Below are 15,836 nucleotides of genomic sequence, written 5' to 3' on the forward strand. Positions count from 1 at the left end.
ACCACTTCACTGTCCCTCAGACTGTTGGAGGGTTGAACTATAGTAAAAACAAAAACTTTGTTTTGTGGGCCTTTAAATAAAGAAACTTCATAGCCCTGGGTGAGGGGGATAAACGTCCTCAGCTGCTGCATCTGGCCCACGGGCCCTAGTTTGAGGACCCTTGTCATTCTAACCTGTCACTCTTGAGAATTCTACAAAATATTTTTATTTTCTTTTTCCCCAGTTACATATCAAAAACAATTTTAGCATTCATTTTTCAAAATATTTTTAAAAACATTTTTCCCCCGTAGAAACAAGAGAACATTATACACAGCAACAAGATCATGCGATGATCAATTCTGATGGATGTGGCTCTTTTCACCAATGAAGTGATTCAGGCCAATTCTAATAGACTTGTAATAGAGCCATCCACATGCAGAAAGAGGAATATGGGAATTGAATGTGGATCACAACATAGTATTTTCATCTTTTTTTTTTGTTGTTGTTTGCTTACTTTTTGTTTTCTTCCTAATTATTTTTCCTTTTGGATCTGATTTTTCTTGTGTAGCATGACAAATGTGGAAATATATTTAGAAGAATTGCACGTATTTAACATATATTGGATTACTTGCTGTCAAGGGGAGTGATGGGGGGGAAGAGAAGGAAAAAAATTTGGAACACAAGGTTTTACAAGGGTGAATGTTGAAAACTATCTTTGCATATATGTGCATATATATGTACATATATATATATATATAAATTTTTTTTTTTGCTGAGGCAATTGGGGTTAAGTGACTTGCCCAGGGTCACACAGCTAAAAAGTGTTAAGTGTCTGAGACCAGATTTGAATTCAGGTCCTCCTGACTTCAGAGCTGGTGCTCTAACCACTGTGCCACTTAGCTTCCCCTCTTTGCATATATTTTGAAAATAAAAGGCTATTATTTAAAACAAAACAAAACTTTTCCCCCAATGGATTCATGATCATATTGGAAAAGGAAATCTATTACTACAGATTATAAACCATTCATCTATTCTCATTCTTTGCCATTTTTATCCATGTCTTCCTATAGATCCTTCACAGAAAAACTGGAGCTCTTTCTTTGAGTTTAGCCACCTCTTTAATTGAGTTCTGCATTGCTAATATTAAAAATGAGACTAAAATATCCATACCTTCTGATGTAGAGATTCAATCATTAATGTACTATGTTAAACATACCTGCCCCAAGAACATCAAAAGCAAAAAGAAAGGTCCCATGTATATCAACATATTAATTACATCGCTTTTTGTGATAGCAAAAATCCAGAGAAAATAGCCTCAATAGCAATTTTGAGTCTTCTCAAAATATGCCATTTCATTGTTTGTAGCTATATAACCTCACCAGAATTTCTGTGTTTAAACAGATAGAATTTTGTAATAACAAACAACTGGGGAATTGCTAAGCAAATAGTGCTATATAGCCTTCTTCCCTTCTCCCTCTATATTATTCTGCTCCTGATATCAACTACCATGAATCCATTTGTTCATTTCTATGCAAATATCCTCAGATCTATTTGTCCAGCATTAACCTTTCTCCTTATCTCTAATAAAACATCTCCAACTTCCTGTTGAACATGTTGAACTGTCCCATATTCATCTGAAACTTAACACATCCAAAACATAATGCATTATCTTTATTTCCAAAACCCTTCCCTCTTTCTAAGTTCCCTATTACTATTGAAAGAGCTGCCATCTTCCCACTCACCAAGACCCACAACTCAGTACATCCTCACTTTCTCTCACAGCCCTATAGCTTTGTTTCTACCCTAATAACTTCTCTGGTATCTATCCCATTCTCTCCTCCAACACTTCCACCACTCTGGTACAGGCCCCTTCATCACCTCATACCTAAGCTAATGTGATAGTCTGCTGCTTGGTTTCCCTACCTCAAGTCTCTCCCCACCACAATTCCTCTTCCACCCAAGGATCACATTGATCTTCCTTGGGTACAGGTCTACTATGTCACTCCCCTGTTCAATAAACTCTTATGGCTTTCTATAACCTCCAGGATCAAAATGAAATCCCAGCCCTTTCCTAGTTTCCCACTTTTGTTATACCTTAAACTTCTTCTTCACATGATCCATGCTCCAGTAACACTGGCCTCTTGTAGTTCCTTAAAGAAGACATTCCAACCCCCAACTCTGGAGGTTTTTCACTGGTGGTCCCCCACTCCTGAAATTCTCTCCTTCCTCATTGCTTTCTCCTGGCTTCCTTCAAGTCTCAGTTAAAATTCCATCTTCTTCAAGAAAACTTTCCTAGTCTTCCTTTTGGAAGTTTTTTTGGAGGCTTTTCCTCCAAAATGATATCCAATTTATTCTTTATATATCTTACTTATACATAATTATTTGAATGCTACTTCTTCCATTAGACTGTATATTCTTGGGGCAAAGGCTGGTTTTATCCATTAATACAGTACTTGGCATACAGCAAGTGCTTAATAAATACTTGCTGACTAGCTGATTACTGCTCTGTAAAAAAATTTTAAAAATATTATGAACTCGGAGAAGTGTAGGAAAACTAACATAAACTGATTGAGTAAATTAAACTGAACCCAGAATATAATGTACACAATAATAGTGTAAGTAAAGCTGAGCTTGTATAATTATAATAACCAAGGCTGACCTTTAGAAGCTCTGAGAAAACATACCATTGTTTTTTCATTGTAGATATAGGACCAGCTTTAAGGATGAAATATTGACTTTGATATCAGATGTAACTTACATGTTGGTTAGTTTTACTGAATTTTTCTTTCTTTTTAATCTTGTTATTAGGGAAGGACCACTGATGTGAAGGGGAACTATATTCAGAAATGAATGTGATTTAAAAACAAAAGGAATCATTCAAATGAAAGTTTTTCAAAGATATCGGTGTACCAGTCCTTTTTTCTGCTGTGTCTACCTCCTTTTCTGGACATTCATGGACTTGATAGTTTTTACATACTTTTTTATTAAAGATTTTTATTTTCAAAAGATATGCACGTTTAATTTTTCAACATTGATCCTTGCATAGCTATGTGTTCCAAATCTTCCCCTCCTTCCTCCCCATTCCCTCCCCTAGATGGCAAGCAATCTATGTTATACATGTATACATACTTTTTCATGCATGATTTATCATGATTAACATCTATAATGCAGTTTTTATTGCTCTTTGGGTCAATAGCAATTTTGAGTCTTCTGAAAGCATGGCATTCGATTTATTGGTCTTAGTATGGCATTCCATTATTTGTAGCTATATAGCCTCACCCGAATTTTTGTCCTAAACAGTTGGGCTTTTGCAATAGCAAACAGTTTGGGATTAAATGGCAACTGAGTTAAAACTAAATGTGCATACAAAGATTCCATCAGAGAAATTTAAGCTCTCTTTTTCCTGGTAGCAAATGAGTTAGATATGGTGTAAGTCTCTGGTTGTCTTATCTCTCCGCAAAGCTTTCATGTAGTTACGAACCCATGGACTACTTTATTTATTTGTTTGTTTGTTTTGAAAGGAGGATGTCCCAGAATATTTCTTTCTCGATTTTAGGTGAAGAAATATTGGGGATGGAAAGTACTAGTCTACAACTTTATGACCCTCAAAAGGTTGGAAGACACCTCGAAGTTTCCCATTTTAATTGGGACTGGTAGTTTATTGCAAGTAACCCAGTAGAGTCTTGAGGAATGATCTGGTTGACTCAATCCTGGAGTGGATGTGGCAGCTGAGACATGTCCTGCCAGCAAAGGAGCTACTTGTCCACTGGCTATGCTATATGCACAAGAATAATTGGTGGGAAGAATATTCTGTAGAAGCTACCACTTTAAGTTTGAACCCATTCTCTTCAGGAACTAAGAAGTAGAATGAAGGTGTCCCTTTTGCCAATGGGGTAGGGTGGAATGGAAAAGTGTGTGGGGAGGGTATGAATCTTTTATACTTTGGTTCTTGTTCATTTTTTTTTGAAAGTATCCTCTTCTAAAAGTTAATTTATGTTCTTTGGTTTTCAATGGTATTGAGGAGATATCAACTGGCCAAAATTATATATCAAAATTAGGTGACATAAAGATGTTAAATGGTCAAATTATATTGGGAGGACCCACTGGACAAGAGCTGATGAGAAATAGTATTAGAAAGACACTTACTATTCTTTAGAACTTTGAAGGAAGCCCTAAATGAGTTCTGGAGAACTGATTTTTCTAATGTTAGTGAGTTGAGAGAGTGAACCTAGAGCTTTATATGTGTTACAGATAGGATCATTTCATGACCTATATGACGACTATACTGGTATTATTAGGAAAACAAATTCCAAAGAACTAACTTAAAAACTTTTGGAAAATCATCCCATTTATAAGGCAGGGAGGTTATTAATAATTACCTTTAAAACATTTTCAAATCTTTGGATTAAAAAGTATATAATACAACTATATTATCCTTTCAGAAAATATAAATTTGTGTAAAATAAATTTTGTTTTTATTCTATGTCCTCACTTCTCCATGTAATGAGTTTGATTTTCCCGTTTACCCCAAAAAGTACTGAAAATTGTCCTCTTTTATGTAGAAAAGATTCTTTCTCCTCATCTAGAATTCTCTTCCAAAATCAGGATTCTGTTCAAAGAGCTTCCTCTAAAGAGTTTTCTTGCTTTTTTGTGCAATTCAGACACATCCTAGGGAAGCCAAAGGGATGTTCAATAGCAGCTGCTGGATGACTGGGAAAATATCTGTTATTATGAACCATGGGCTGGCTCCTCCTTTTTCTGGGGCTTCCCAGGCTGGGAAACATATGGTAGAAGCAACCATGTGTAAGTTTGCTCTATTCCTATGTGGGTGGGAAAGCTGATGGCCAGGGTTATTCCACTGCCATGATAATAAGCCTCACCAGGATGTTGTCAGAATAAATGACAATACAACCCTTGAATGCTCTCAGAGCTCTGAAAGAAAGGCCCTGAACTACAAGGATCCTTTCCAGAAGCATGAATTTATGCTTGTAAGATGAACCTTCTTTTGCATGTCAATCAGTCAATCAACAAGCATTTAATTAAATATATCAGGAATTGAAACAATCTCTACTCTAGAGGCTATATTCCAATGAGGGAAGCAAGAAGCAAATTTTAGAGAGAAGAGGGCCTCTACAACCCTCTTCAATTAAGATGATTATTTAAATGGTAATATAAAGTGGGTGGGAAGGAAGCTAAAATCATCTTCCCTTTTCATAAGCACAGACACAATTTATACAAAATGACTGAAAAGCAGATTTGGGAGACAGGGCACTGGCAGAGTGAGGGGTGAGAAAAGGCTTCAAACAGAAGGTAGTATTTTTGAGTTGAGTCTTAGAGCTTCCAGGAGGTGGAAGGGAGGAGGGAATGAAGGCCCTGAGATAGGAGATGGATTATTATTTATAGAATAGTGAGTAGGTCAGTATGGCTAGACTCTAAACAGCTGGAGAGGTAAGAAGGATCTGGGTTAGGAGGAGGTTTAAATGACAAATAAGAGTCATGGGGTAATAGGGAGCCTGGGGAAGATACTGATGGCAGGGAAAGGCATCATTTGGTTTACATTCGCACTTGAGTGTAATCATTCTGTTGGCTGTGTGAAGGATGACTTGGCAGGGGAAGATTCTTGAGGTAGGGACCAAATAAAGGCTATTACAGTAGTCCAGGTGAAAGTAATAAAAGCCTGAACTTGATTGGTGTAGGAGGAAAGTAGAGAGGAAAAGACCTCTGAGAGATGCTGTGAAAAGAGAAATTCTAAGATTTGGCAAATGATTGGATATGTGGAGGAAGTAGGAGTAGCGATTAACACTGAGGTTGTGAACCTAGAAAACTGGGATAACAGTGGTGCCCTTGAGAACAATAGGGAAGTTTGGAAGAAGGGTGAGTTTTGTGGGGAAAGAAAATGAATTTTGTATTTGGACATGGTGAGTTTGAAATACCTACAGGATAATCAGGTTGAAATGTCCCATGCACAGGCAGTTCATGATGCAGGACTAGAGCTCAGGAAAAAGATGAGGGCTGGATATAGATTTGGGAGGCAAAAGATAAAGATGGCAATTAAACCTATGGGCAGATGAGATCACAAAGTGAGTATGAAGAGAAAAGAAGGCCTAGGATAGAATACACCTTTATTAGTTATGACATGAATGAAGAACCAGCAAAGACTGAAAAATGATGATCAGACAGGCAGGAGTTTATCACTTAAATTTTATTATGTATCCCTCGATATAATATAATTTAAGTATAATTTTCTTGAGGGTAAGGTCTATGTTACTAACCCTCTGTAAGCCAGTAACCCTATCACTAACTACCACTATCACTAAGCATATTAATTCTATATTTATTCAATAAAAAATTATTGAATGCTTAATGCCAAAGTAACTTATTTTGTGAAGGTGCATGTCTACAATGGGTGCTTAGTAACTATCCATTGAAATATCAGACCTCTTCTCCTTCTATAACAGAGATTCTGAACTTGGGAGCCTGTTAACTTTTTAACATTTTTGGTAACTATATTTCAATAAAATTGTTCCCACTTGTAATCCTATTTATTTTATGCATTTAAAATTTTCAGAATACTTCTTAAAATGCACAAAATATAAACATATATTTTAAAATGTGTAAATATTAGTTATGAATGTGTACATATAAAATATATAATATGCAAAATGCATAAAATAAATAGGATTACAAATGGGAACAATTTTATTAAAATATAATTATCAAATATTTTAAAAAGACTTCCCTAGATTTCCAAAGAGGTCCAGAACACATGAGGGTTAAGAACCCCTGCTTCATACAATTTCCTTTAGTGATCTACTATTTCCTTTAGTGATCAGTTCTACTGGGTTTAGTTATAATTTCTCTGCAGATGATTCTCAGATTTTTTTTCCTATCCCTAACTTCATCCTTCACCTGATGGATGGATGCCACATAAACATCTCAAATTCAACATGTCCAAAAAAATAACTCATTATCTTTCTTTTTTAAAAAAAAAATTCTAGGTTATATATGTACATAATTTTTTACATATTTCCATATGAGTTATATTGGAAGAGAAAAATCAGAACAAAAGAGAAAAACTACAAAAAAAAAAAAAAACAAGGAAAAAAAAGACAAAAATAGTATGCTTTGATTGGAATTCAGTCTCCGTAGTTCTCTCTCTGTATGGAAATGGCATTTTCCATCCAAAGTTCATTGCAATTGTCTTCAATCACTGAATTACTGAAAAGAGTTAACAAAACTCTTGGAGTTAGTCATCACTCAGTCTTGCTGTTGCAGTGTACAATGTTTTCCTGGTTCTATTCACTTCATTCAACATCAGTTCATGTAAGTCTTTCCAGGCTTTTCTGAAATTTGCCTGCTCATCATTTCTTATAGAACAATAATATATTATTACTTATTTTCATACACCACAATTTATTGAGCCATTTCCCAATTGATGGACATCCATTCAACTTCCAATTCATTTTTAAAATTTTTTTAAATTTTATTTTTCCCAATACATGCAAAAATAGTTTTTAACATTCACTTTTGCAAAACATTGTTTTCCAAAATTTTCTCCATTTCTCCCTCCCTTCCCTTTACCTTAGACAGCAAGAAATCTGATATAAGTTAAACATGCACAATTCTTATACATATTTCCATATTCATCATACTGCACTAGAAAAATCAGATCAAAAGAGAGAAAAACATAAGAAAAAAACAAGCAAACAACACAAAAAAAGTGAAAATACAGAGCTTTGGTTCACATTTAGTCTCCACAGTTCTCTCTCTGGATGCAGATGGCTCTTTCCATCTATTGGAATTGCTTAAAATCAGCTCATTGTTGAAACAGCCAAGTCCATCACAGTTGATTATCACATAATCATGTTGTTGCTGTGTATAATATTCTCTTCATTTTGCTCACTTCAATCAGCATCAGTTCATGTAACTTTTCTAAAATCAGTATATTCATCATTTCTTACAGAACAATAATATCCCATTGCATTCACATACCATAACTTATTCAGCCATTCTCCAATTGATGGGTGGGTACTCACTCAATTTCCAGTTCCTTGCCACTACAAAAAGGTTGATACAAAAATTTTTGCATATGTGGGTCGTTTTCCCTCTTTCATGATTTCCTTGAGGTACAGACCCAGTAGAGACACTGCTGGATCAAAGGGTATGCCGAGTTTTATAAGCCTTTGAGCATAGTTCCATATTGCTTTCCAGAATGGCTGAATCATTTAACAACTCCACCAACAATGCATGAACATCTCAGTTTTCCCAGATTGCCTCTAACATTTACCATCATCTTTTCCTGTCATCTTAGCCAATCTGAGAAGTGTGAAGTGATACCTTAGAGTTGTTTTAATATGCATTTCTCTAATCAATATTAACTTCATGCTTTTTTTCATATGATTATTGGTGGCTCTAATGTCTTCATCTGAAAATTGTTCATATCCTTTGACCATTTACCAATTTGGGAATGACTTGTATTTTTATAAATTTGACTCAGTTCTTTACATATTTTAGAAATGAGGCCCTTATCAGAACATAACTGGCTATAAAATTTTTTAGCTTTCTGCTTCCCTTCTAATCTTGGCTGTATTGGTTTTGTTTGTACAAAACCTTTTAGACTTAATATAATCAAAATTATCCATTTTGTATTTCATAATGTTCTCTAGTTCTTGTTTGGTCATAAATTTCTCCCTTCTAGTTTGCTTATAATATCACTTTTTATGTCTAAATCACGTACTATTTTGACCTTATTTTGGTACAGGGTATGAGATGTTGGTTTATGCGTAATTTCTGACATACTATTTTCCATTGTTCCCAACAAATTTTGTCACATAGTGAGTTCTAATCCCAGAAGTTGGAATCTTTGGATTTATCAAACAGTAAATTACTATAGTCATTGATTATTGTCTCTTTTGTGGGACTACTGATCTATCATTCTATTTATTAACCAAGACTAGTTTTGATGACTACATTTTTAAGTCTAATACTGACTGCTAGGTCATCTTCCTTTGTGGGCTTTTAAAAATATATATAATAATTCCCTTCATATTCTTGACCTTTTCTTTTTCCAGATGAATTTTTTTTTCTAGCTCTATAAAATAATTTTTTGGCAGTTTGATTGGTATGACACTGAATAAGTAGAATTTTGGTAGAATTGCCTTTTATTAAATTAGATTGGCCTGTCTATGAGAAATTGATATTTGATTGTTTAGATCTGGCTTACTTGTGTGATAAGTGTTTTGTAATTGTAATTGTGTTCATATAGTTCCTTGGCAGGTAGACATCCAAATATTTTATATTGCTTACAGTTATTTTATTTTATTATATTTTTGCTGAGGCAATTAGGGTTAAGTGACTTGCTCAGGTTCCTTTAAACTCATGTTGTTCCTTTAAACTCAGGTGCTCCTGACTTCAGGGCTGGTGCTCTACCCACTGAACCACCTATCTGCCCCTACAGTTATTTCAAATAGAATTTCTCTGTCTCTTATTACTGGGCTTTGTTGGTAACATACAGAAATGCTGATAATTTATGTAGTTTATTTTATAGCCTGCAACTTTGCTAAAGCTGTTGTTTCAAGTAGTTTTTAGTTGATTGTCTAGGATTTCCTAAGTGCATCATCTCATTTGCAAAGAGTGATAGTTTTATTTCCTCACTGCCTACTCAATTTCTTCTTTTTCTTCTCTTATTGCTAAAGCTAACATTTCTCTAGTACAATATTGAGTAACAGCAGTGATAACAGGAATTCTTATTTCACTCCTGATCTAATTGGAAATGCTTCTAGCTTTTCCCCATTACATGATTTTAGATAAATGCTGCTTAACATTTTAAGGAAAACTCCATTTATTCCTATGTTCTCTAGTGTTTTTAATAGGAATGGGTACTGTGTTTTGTCAAAAGCTTATTCTGCATCTATTGAGATAACCAAATGATTTTAGAATTCATTACCTTTCCCTTTAAATTCACTCCTCTTCTTAACTTTATTCTCACTATTTTTAATAGTCTTATTTTTCATAATTACATATAAAGACAATTTTAACATTTATTTATTTATTTTTATTATTATAGCTTTTTATTTACAAGTTATATGCATAGGTAATTTTACAGCATTGACAATTGCCTTTTGTTCCAATTTTTCCCCTCCTTCCCACCCATCCCCTCCCCTCGATGGCAGGATGACCAATACATTAACATTTATTTTTATAAACAATTTTGAGTTTCAAATTTTCTCTTTTTTCCCCTCAACCACCCCCTTCTTTAAGAAGCTAAGTAATTTGATATGTTTTTATGTATGTGTAACTATGTAAAATATTTCCATATTGGTCATGTTGTGAAAGAATAGAACAAAAGGAAAAAAAAAAAAAACCACCAAAAAGAAGTGAACAGTATTATGCTTCAATTGGCATTTATTTTGGCTTCATCAGTGCTTTCTCTGAGTGTGGATAGCATTTTCATCATGAGTCCTTTGGAAATGTCTTGGATCACCATATCGCTCAGAATAGCTATCATTCATAGTTGATCATTGTAACTTATTACAGTTATTGTGCAAAATATTTCTCTGGTTCTGCTCACTTCATTTTGTTATCAGTTCATGCAAGTCTTCCCAGGGTTTTTGTGAAATCTACTTCCTTTTATTCCCTATAGCACAATAATATTCCATTACATGCATATGTCTTAAGTTATTCAGTCATTCCTATATGCTTTGTTATTCAACCATTCCCCAATTCTTCCTCACCACATAGCTGATATTGTTATGCCACAGTTCTCTTTTATTATCCTGACTCAGTTTCCCTAATTATTCTGCTTCAGTTTATAATTGTTCTGCTCAACCACCCCTCCCTCCTAATCATGATGATCCAGATAAGAAGAAAGACCTATCTTAGGCATCATCAGAATGCTGGGTGCCTTTCCCCATTCTGTAGTCCCAATTATCAGATATCCCCCATGCCTCCCCTCACCCTGTCAGAACCAGATTGTTAGTCCCATGTTCCTGCTTTTAGCACCCTGACTCCGCCCCTGCCTCTGTCTACCCTCTGTGTCTGAGCCACGTGTATATATGTCATTGGGAACTCACATTCTTTGTTGGATTCTTGGAGATGATAGTCTCATTCAGCCCTGGGACCAAACCATGGATCCATTTGGTCCCAGTAAATCTCTCCCTTGTTTCAAATAAAATATTAAATACTCTCTAATCTCTATCTTGTCTCAGTTTCTCCAGCATTATACTATAAATATTTTTGTGCAAATAGGTCCTTTTCCCTTTTTTAAAAATCTCTTGGGAAACAGATCTAGTAGTGGTATTGCTAAATCAAAAGGTACACATAGTTTGACTTGGGGCATAGTTCTAGATTGCTCTCCAGAATAGCCAAATCAGTTTACAATTTTACAAATAGCTTCACTATCACTGTTGAGAGCATTACCAACCTTTAAGTCACCAAAGCTCACAACTTTACAACCTTATAATTTTGGGATCCTTAACTCCTCACTCACACTCATCTCACACATCCAATTTATTGCCAACTCTAGTCATTTCTACATGTATATATTTTGCATTATGTCCCCTTCTCTCCCCTTGCACAGGTGGTTCAATACTCACCTGGAGTATTGTAATAACTTTTAAAAATTAATCCTGCCTAGACCAGGAGATCATTATACACTTCAACAACAATACTATATGATGATCAATTCTAATGGACGTGACCCTCTTCAACAATGAGATGAGTCAAATCAGTTCCAGTACAGTAGTAATGAACTGAACCAGCTACAGTGGTTCAGTGTAAACCCAGTGAAAGAACTCTGGGAGATGACTATGAACCATTACATAGAATTCCCAATCCCTATATTTTTGTCCACCTGCATTTTTGATTTCCTTCACAGGCTAATTGTACACTAATTCAAAGTCCAATTCTTTTTGTACAGCAAAATAACTGTTTGGACATGTATACATATATTGTATTTAACTTATACTTCAACATATTTAACATGTATTGGTCAACCTGCCATCTGGGGGAAGGGATGGGGGGAAGAAGGAGAAAAGTTGGAACAAAAGGTTTTGCAATTGTTAATGCTGAAAAATTACCCATGCATATAACTTATAAATTAAAAGGCATAATATAATAATAATTAAAAAAATAAAATGACAGAGAAAGAAAATTAATCCTGCCTGAATCAACACAGTCCCCCCAAATGACTGCTTCTATAAACCTTCTTAGAGTCACACCTGTGTTTTGCAATATGTCAAAAAATAAGATTGAATGGGCAAGCAGGGGAGGATTAAAGATATGGAGGAATTTGGGGCAGCTAGGTGGCACAGTGGATAAAGCAGTAGCCCAGAAGTCAGGAGGACCTGAATTCAAATTTGGCCTCAGACACTTATTACTTCCTAGCTCTGTGACCCTGGGCAAGTCACTTAACCCCAATTGCCTCGGGGGGGGGGGGGGGGGGGGAAGGATATGTAAGAATTTGATAAAGTATATGAAATAATGGAACGAAGGCGACCAATGAAATAGATACATTGCTGGACTTGAAGTCACAAAGACCTATATTTGAATCCATTTCTAATACTTAATTGCTATGTGACCATGAGCAAGTCTGAGCCTTGGTTTTCTCATTTGTGAAAAAGAGATAATACCTGTAGTTTACAGGGTTATTGTGAGACTCAAATGAGATAATACAGGATGTTGCAAAAGTTAATTTTAAAATTAATTAATTTTAATAGTGTGATTTTAAACTTTAATAGCTTATAATCACATTAAGATTATTGAGAATCCCTACATATATAATAACCCTGATGTTGGGAAAGATTGAAGACCAAAGGAAAAGGGGATGGCAAAGGATGAAATGGATAGACAGTATCATGGAAACAATGAACTTGGACAGATTTTGAAAGTTAGTTGAGGATAGAAGGGCCTGCCGTGCTATTGTCCATGGGGCCATGAAAAGTCAGATAGGATTGAACAAAAATAACAAAAACAACCCCAACTACAACAATATATGTAAGTTGTTAAGTGAATTTTAAAGTACTATATAAAATGCATCATCAGTATCCCCATCATCCTAACAATATTAATTATTAATATCACAGCGCTCTAGAATTGGACTTCAGGAGACTTGGGACCTAGTGCTAGCTTGGTGATTAATGAGCTGCTAACTTGGGGCATGTCTCTTAATTCTTTGGCAGATAAAGAGGTTGAACTACATGATCTTAATGTTCTATGATTTTAGGAATAATCTCTCATCACTATTCAGAGGAGCATCATCCAGGAAAACTGGCTTAGAGCCAAGTGTGGTTAGGTGTTACCATCTGTATTTGCATTCACAACTCCATTCCTGATCCTATTGGAAGAACTGTAGCCAAGTCACATCTGTGGGTTTTCTATCCAAGTGGCCATCAGTGATCTTTTCTTGCAAACAATTGCTATGATTTTAGTTTTGCTTTTATCATGGTAACCAAATTATCATGGATAACAACAGATTATTATTGTAAATTTATGATAAAATCAGTAACAGGCTGCACATTGACCCTGAATTTCTAAAGAGAAAAAGGATAAGAAGGCAGTTAGCAAGCAGTTTTTTTAAGAGAACAAAAGCCCACCCAGGATTTCCTGCAGCAGAGATTTTTCCGCCTTGTACTTGATCCTAAGAATTTATAGTTCTACTATAGGAAGGAAAAACCTCAAAATCAACTGAATTCCTTCCTGCTATTTCCTCTATGACCAACTATTTAAAGTCTGGATCAAGGATCCAAGTCCTCTTGGCCACTAGTTGCTACCCAGAAAATCTCCGGGGTTTTTGTAGCCTTGTTGATAACAAATCATTGTCACCAATTTTAGGTCTCTGTGACCTTCAGCTCTCTCAGCTCTTTAGATCCTCCAACATACATGACAAGTTTCCTTGTACAGTATTTATGATCTGTGCCTTTCTCCTTCCTTCTTAGTAATGCATTGGCTAGGATTTAATGCATAAACAGGACAAGTAATTTAGTTGGGTCCATTTCCTGACCATGACCCACCATGAAAAATAAGTCAGGAAGAATGCTAGCTCATCAGATTTGGTCTTAGCAAATAGGACAAAGTATGGCTATGTGGATTTGTTATTGTTAGCATGGGAGAAAATCTCATTATTGTTTTGAAAAGTTAGAGCGCTCCAACTTACTGAGAAAGTTACTTTGTGATGAGAACCTCTGGTATTTTTATTTATGGACTATATATCATCTCCCTGGCTTAAGATTAAATACATGACTCCTACATCCTAATTTTGCCACACTCCTTAATAGGAAAATGTCTACAAATTTTCCTCTCCTTTTATTTTACCAAACATTTTAGAGAGAGTTGATAGGATACACACATGTTATGCCACAGTCTCTTTGAACTGTTCTACCTCAGTTTCCCTGCACTAGTTCCCCTTATTGTCCTGAGTTTCCCTGAATTGTTCTCAGTTTCCTTAACTGTTATGCCTCAATCCCCTTAGTTGTAAAACCCGCCTCTGGTCCATTAAGACTGAGGACCATTTGCTCTAAGGTTATAAATTGTCAATGTGAGACTCAAGAAGAGGGGGAGACCAGACTTCCTGACTCCTAACTCCTTCTGTCCTCAAGAATTTATGATACTACCCTTCTAAAATATTCCAAAAGATAAGACTATCCCAGATACCTCATTGTCATCTTTACTTCTGTTTATTCAGACATCCTGACTCTGGTTTTTAGTAAGAATTTATAGCCTCCCCCCCATCCTGACAGAGCCAAATGGGTCTGTGAAAAAGTTTCCCGCTTCTGTCCCCTTCTTTGTTTGTAAAAGGTATATAAGGATTTGGGGTTCTCCCATTCATCGCTGGATACTTTGAGATGAGAGTCCTGTCCAGTCAATTATGCTCTCCAATTAATAAAATATTAAAAACTCTCTAATCTCTCTCCTGCCTCAGTTTCTCTAGCATTACACACACAGTTTACATCCTGTCTAGTTCTCAGATACATAAATTGGGACCAATGTTAAAAGTTTCAGAGAAATGTCCTCTCTTGATTTATGAGGGGCCTTGAAGGAAGAATATATGTTCCTTTCCCATCATTGATACTCTTCCCCCAATATGTCACAAGGGGAGAATTGGGATGCTTGTATATCAAACAAATTTGAAAAAATAATATACTTTTTGAGAGGTAGTATGGCGTGGTAGAGATCTGGTGATATAAAATATCAGAGATGGAATTAAATCTTTTATCCAACTATGACAAATCCTGGCTATGTGATGCTACGCTTATCACGTAAGGCATGCTTAGTGCTTTAAGTTGCAGAACAGCTGCTGATCTGTATTGGTGGAGGAAATTTCCTCACTGGGGAAATCATATATCTTGACCACATAGAAAATCATCTTTTTAGCTATGGACAAATGACAATATATACTTGCAGATAAAGACATAACTCACACTAAACCTCGCTTGCCTGGATAACAAACCTATCTGTGTCGTGTCCCTCTATTAGAATGTATGCTTGAGCTTTCCTGGCCACATGATCAACAAGATGGAGGAATAGATGTTTTTCTCTGATCCTCCACTTCTTGAACCTGTCCAATATAGAAAGTGTGTCAAAGATGATGCCTTTCTTATTCTATTTAATTATGTCTGTTTAATGCATTCTTATTTCTGTTTAATAATAATCTCCATTATTTAGGGCCCTGAAATCCAAAAGATGATGAAGACCAACCAACAAGCCCACGTTGCCCACATGTGGCAACAAGGTTGCACTAGTTAACTATGCTAAAACCCAGACCCTCCCTCTCCCTCTCCTAGCGCTGTGGAGGCCCCAGTTCCAGTCTGCAGGAGTTTACCTAGGCTGGCTGTCACAGCGGGCCGGGACCACAGCAGCCC

This window comes from Sarcophilus harrisii, chromosome 4 (assembly GCF_902635505.1).
Source record: "Sarcophilus harrisii chromosome 4, mSarHar1.11, whole genome shotgun sequence".
NCBI lineage: Eukaryota > Metazoa > Chordata > Mammalia > Dasyuromorphia > Dasyuridae > Sarcophilus > Sarcophilus harrisii.